Source organism: Tupaia chinensis, unplaced genomic scaffold (genome assembly GCF_000334495.1).
Source record: "Tupaia chinensis unplaced genomic scaffold, TupChi_1.0 Scaffold000094_1, whole genome shotgun sequence".
NCBI classification, from domain to species: Eukaryota; Metazoa; Chordata; class Mammalia; order Scandentia; family Tupaiidae; genus Tupaia; species Tupaia belangeri.
In genome coordinates this window covers 3278870-3284676 of record NW_006159556.1, presented here as the reverse complement: position 1 = coordinate 3284676, position 5807 = coordinate 3278870, and the positions used below count along the sequence as shown (strand labels likewise).

The 5807-nt window shown below is 41.7% G+C and overlaps 1 pseudogene; it reads left to right on the top strand.

Annotated features, from left to right (window-relative positions):
- The window catches only part of LOC102487072 (creatine kinase U-type, mitochondrial-like), a 1585-nt pseudogene extending 636 nt beyond the window's left edge, over positions 1-949 (top strand).
- The last annotated feature ends 4858 nt before the right edge of the window (positions 950-5807 follow it).

Genomic DNA, 5807 nt, shown 5'->3' with positions numbered 1-5807 from the left:
TATATATTATTATTATTATTATTATTTTCCAGTTTGATCAGATAGAGAGAGAGAGAAGGAAAGTGAGAAAACATGCCACCAGGTGTAGGACTTGAACTGTAGTTGGCCATGTGGGAGTCCAGCGCCCTTAACCACCATGCAACCTGGCCTCTGTTCTGGCTATTCTGATGAGAGGTTTGTATTGTCCTCAAGAGTCAGAACTGGCCCAAGTATCCGGGGAATCAGACTGCCTCCAGCCTGCACTTGGGCAGAGTGACAAGAGGTGGAATGTGTGTGGTGAACGCTTTGAGTGGCCTGAAGGGGGACCTGCTGGATGTTACTACAGGCTCAGTGACGTGACAGAGGCTGAGCAGCAGCAGCTCCTTGACCATTTTCTATTCGATATGCCTGCGTCCCCATGGCTGACTGCAGCAGTGCCTCAAGACTGGCCAGATGCTCGTGGAATCTGGCACAACAACGAGAAGAGCTTCTTGATCTGGGTGAATGAGGAGGCTTACACCCAGGTCACCTCCACGGAGAAGGGTGGCAACATGAAGAGAGTGTTCGAAGGATCCTGCCGAGGCCTCACAGAGGTGGATTTTTCATCCAGGAGCATGGCTGGAAGTTCATGTGGGATGAACGTTTGGGATATATCTCAACCAGTTCGTCTAACCTAGGCACTGGACTTTGGGCAGGAGTGCACATCAAACTGCCCAAGCTAAGCAAAGCTAGCCGCTTCCCAACAATCCTGGAGAATCCAAGACTCCAAAAGCGTGGTACTGGAGGAGTGAACGCTGCTGCCACAGGCAACATCTTTGCCATCTCTAACGTGGACTGGCTGGGCAAATCAGAGGTGGAGTTGGTGCAACTGATCATAGACAGAGTAAACTGTTTGACCAACTGTGAACGGCATCTGGAAAGGGGCCAGGGTATTTGCATCCCTGTACCTCTAGCCCACAGCAAGCATTAGCTCCCGTGCCTAGCCAAGGAGTCAAGATCCCCAGGACTTCTGCCTATTCTAATGACGGCCTGTTCTACTTGCCCTGGGCCTGCTCCCTACTCTTTGCCTCCATCCTAGTAAAAACGCCTTGCTGTGCACAAAAAAGAAAGAAAGAAAGAAAAGAAAAGAAAAAGAAAGAAAGGAGAAAGAAAGAAGAAAGAAAGAAAGAAAGAAAGAAAGAAAGAAAGAAAGAAAGAAGAAAGAAAGAAAGAAAGAAAGAAAGAAAGAAAGAAAGAAAGAAAGAAAGAAAGAAAGAAAAAGAAAGAAGAAAAGGAAGGAAGGAAGGAAGGAAGGAAGGAAGGAAGGAGGAGTCTAATCAAACTCTAACAAGGAGTGCAAACCTGTGGAGGATACTATGCAGACACCTTTGGAGAGGAGCTGATAACGAAGTGGCGAACTATCCTTTCCTTCCTTCTCTGAGTCGTTGATCTCACTTCCATGACGCTCCCTCTGAAGTCTTTTCTTGTTTTTAGAATTATTTATTTAGTTTTATTTATTATTATTGTTATTTCAGTTTGCTATAGGGTGCATGCGCTTACCAGAGAGAGACAAAGAGAGAAAGTGAGAAAACTAGCCACCAGGTCCAGAACTAGTAACACAGTTGGCCATGCGGGAGTCCTCTCCTTAGCCACCAGGCCACCTGCTGGCCCCTGAAGTCTTTTCATAACAGTCTGGCAACCAATCCCCTTTTAAATACTGGTTTAAAGGTACTACTTCTGGGAAACTGTGTTAAAAGGAGAAATTGATGCCCTGTTCCGCCAACTCTTCTGAAAGTCAATAAGACGAGAATTAAAAAAATCTCTCTCAAAAAAAAAAAAAAAGACGAGAATTAAAATGACAACAAGAAATAAAATGAAAATTTTTGAGATAATGTAGTCACAAGGAATATATTTTAACACACTCGTGCTATAAAATAGTGCTGCTCACTCCAACAGTTCTTAATGAAATGCAGAGCAGCACTCAGAGCAGCACATTTGCCCGAGGTCTACTCTGTTACTCTAGCACCAGCTCAAAAGAAGCAGTCTCTGCTTGATTCTTCTGAGTTGTGTGACTGCTAAAAATCTGTCAGGAGAAGTTAGAGGCTATGTTTTATTCCATTTTCTAAAAACACTCAAGTGTTACATTTGGATAAATTCAGTGATTTCTCTCTAGTTACCAAATCAAATGGCAGCTTATTTAACTCAAGAGATGGTGCTCTGGAAATCTGTCTGCCTGTCTACACTCTCATCTTAGGGGTTGAGATGGCAAAACCCTAGAGCATTTTTCTGATTCCAGACCACTATATACTTAGCACAATTATATTTAAAAAAAAAAAAAAAGGAGAATTAAGGCCTACAAGGTGACATGGGGGTGAAGGTAGCTAAATCCCACATGGACAACTGAACAGTTCGAGTCTCAGACCCGGTGGCTTGAAAATAACATCAGGCGCACATGTGTGTGTATTCCCAAAATTCTGAGAGAAGACTGGAGAAAGGATTGCGGTGTGGCTATCCCCCTGGGGGTGATTTCTCTCTTTCTCTCTCTGTCTCCAGTGAGTACATGTGCCCTATAGTAAAATAAATAAATAAATAATGCAGGATTGCCCAAAAGCTCTTTTCTTTTTAGTTTAGTTTATTCGTTTATTTCTTTAGTGAGAGAGAGAGCCATTCCTAACAGGGTCTTTATACTACAATTCAGCCCCAGTCTCAGCTACCCTGGATCATGGATAAACACACACACAGGGAGGTCACGGGACACAGACCCAGGAGTTTCCCAAGTAAGTCCAGTTTCGTTACCACTGCACCACCACCTGCACTCCCTAAAAAATAACTCTATCAAAGACATTTTATACTTTTAAATTGTCCTCCCAGGATACGCAGGGAAATCCAAGAATATTTAAATCATAGTACTAAATTATTCAAGAGCTATGGTCTTTTTCAAAAAAAAAAGTAAGAGCAGTTATCAATTGCACTGCATACTACACGCTGGGACGCTAAGCAAAGCTTTAAATAAACAGACCAAGAAAATAGGAAACTGGATGTGCCCAAAAAAGCCTTCATAAACACATTTTCTATCATTTAATCCCACTCGTTTTCTCTTTTTCATTTGTGGCCTAATAATGATGTAATAGGACTTGACAAAATAAAAGGTGGAGGTTTTTCCATCAACATGAGCTCATGCGCCAGACAGCTGGAGCTGAGACCCTCTGAGGTCTACGGTTTTCAAAAATTAAACAAATGAAAATAAAAAACAAACCTTTTAGAACATTATACTCTGGTGACTACGGTAGATCAAAAATGTTCAAGAAACCTGGAGACAACGTTCTCTAAGTTGTCTTCCAGGAAACTTGGACATCGGGGCTGGGATACCTCGAAGAGCAGTTTGCTTGTTCACGTAGTTCACGGCTTTTGCAAGGAGTCGATAGACCTGGCTTTCGACTAGGACACCAAAGCTGCACACCATCAGGTCTAGAGAAGCTCATTTCTCCCAGGACCCTTTAAGTCAATGTTTAAACTTTTTCTTTCTTTCCTTTAGCCAAAATGTGAAGGACTTCATAGGCCCTTCACATTGCAACTGGAAAAGTACAACTAAAAACAGTGAGCTTGAAAACACTGGTAGAGGGCTGGCCCTGTATCTGAGCAGTTACGGGAACTGGATCCCACATGGTTGACTGCGGTTCAGAATCCAGCCTTAACAGCGTGAAAGCCACACCAACTATGTGCGCATACGTGCCCAACATCCTAACAGGAAGGAGAAATGGAAGAGAAAGGATTGCAGCATGACCACACCCCACTGCAGGGTTCTCTTCCTCTCTTTGTCTGGGTGTGTGTCTCTCTCTGACCCTGGCAAATGCACAAGCCTTCTGGCAATTAAAAGAAAGAGATTAAAGAAAAGAAAAGCAAGCACTAGTACAAGAGCTTTAGAATCTACTACTGTACTGAGGGAGCTGAGGGAACAGAGGTGAAATATGACCTGTTAGGACTCTTCTATGATCACTTTAATTAAATGTGGTCCTACATGAACCTTAAATTAGTGAAGCAGATTCGATTCAGCACTAGACAGATGCCTTACGTCTGATTTGATGACCAAAAAGTGAGTGCCTCAAGGTTTACTCTGGTGGGAACAGAGTAAAATGTGCCTTCAGTAGGCAGATACGGGGTACTTCCTGTGTTCCAGTATCTCTCTTCTCTGCTGTACTCTGTTAGCATTGCTAACAGGGGAGTACTGGAGAGTTCCTTTCAAGGGAACAAGACTTTGGCAATGGTTATAGCCGATTTGTTTTTGTTTGTTGAGTAATTTAATCAGACACACCTGGTTTCCGTTTTCTCTCAATGAACAGCAATTTTTTTAACTATTTATTTGTTCACAAGTGAGAGAGACAGAGAAAGAAGTCCCCTCGTAATTGAGTTCCTTCTTGTTTTCTACTTCACGTAGATTTCCCTTTCTTGGCTTTGGCTTGAACTCTCTTTAGTTGTTGTTGCTGATGATAATGTCAGGTTTCGTCAGCATTTCTATGTGTCTATAGTGGAGACGACTCTTCTCCTTAACTTAGTCTACTATTATTAAGAGAACTTCTCCCAGAGGAGCACTTAATAGCAACACGACTAAAATCATTTTCCCAGAGAGTCAGAATTTTGCAGTCATGTTAGAATGCGCTCCGAATTTATTTCAGAAATTTAAAAGCATTTTGGAAAAAAAAAAAAAAACACACACACATAATACAATTCTGAAGGGAAAAATTTTAGTTAATGTTGGGGGCCAGCAGGAGGTGTGGCGGTTGAGGGCGCTGGACTCCCACGTGGCTGACTTCAGTTCAAGTCCTGGACTTGGTGACTTGCTTTCTCACTTTCCCTTCCTCTGTCTCTCTGTGGTCAAATTAAAAAATAATAATAACAAATGAAATAAAATAAATAAATCATTCCTTTTTAAAAATTTAGTCAATGTAACAGTTTGGAAATAACCCTGATGTTGCTGACCAGTTGTGGATGACACCGTCGTGCATGGTCCCGTTGCCGTCTGTCTGGATGACACACACGGACACTGCATCATTTGCACATTTAGCAACTTCAGCTTTGGCATTTTTGTCGTTAAAAAGAAACACGTGTGATTTTTCTTTTTGACCATTTTGCAAAATTAAACGAATATTGCCAAGATCTTTCTTGTTAAAAGAAGTCTTGCATTTTGCATCGCAGCAAAAGCAATGCTATATATTGAAATGGGCCCAGTCCTGTTAATCTCATGAAATAAAAATTTCACTTTAAAGCTGTTCCCACCCTGTTTATTTCAAATATTCTTTTATCCTGTCAACTTTAATGAGTGCACACAGCCTATAGCAAAATAAAAAATAAAAATGAGAAAGAAAGAAACAAAGACTTAAATTTTTTTTAAGAAAAAAAGGAGTAATGACATAGATTATGATGGGCAATTCACAGGTCTATGCTTTTGAGAGCCCTAACCCATTCCAAAACTAAATGCTTTTCACACTTTAGTGTTTTCCTTTGAGCAAACATAAGATTTGCTCACTCTGATGCTATTTACTCTATTATTTTACACTTCACAGAGAACCCTTTCTGTCATAGGGAAGACTCTAGTGATAAAAGCAGAACACTTCAAGACTGTTTCTGCAAAGCAAATAATTACTGCAACAGTTCTTTTATTTTAACATTCCTGGAGACTGTGGGTCACCACTTCAGGAAGGGCTTACCTGGTAGCTCTGCTTGAGGCTTCTCATGTGATTGTAGCCAAACTGTGGCCAGAGCTGGTATCATGCGGACCGAGGTGGCTGCCAGGCATCTCTCTCGAGCACTCTCTCTCTCTCTCTCTCTCTCTCTCTCACTTGGTTTCAGGG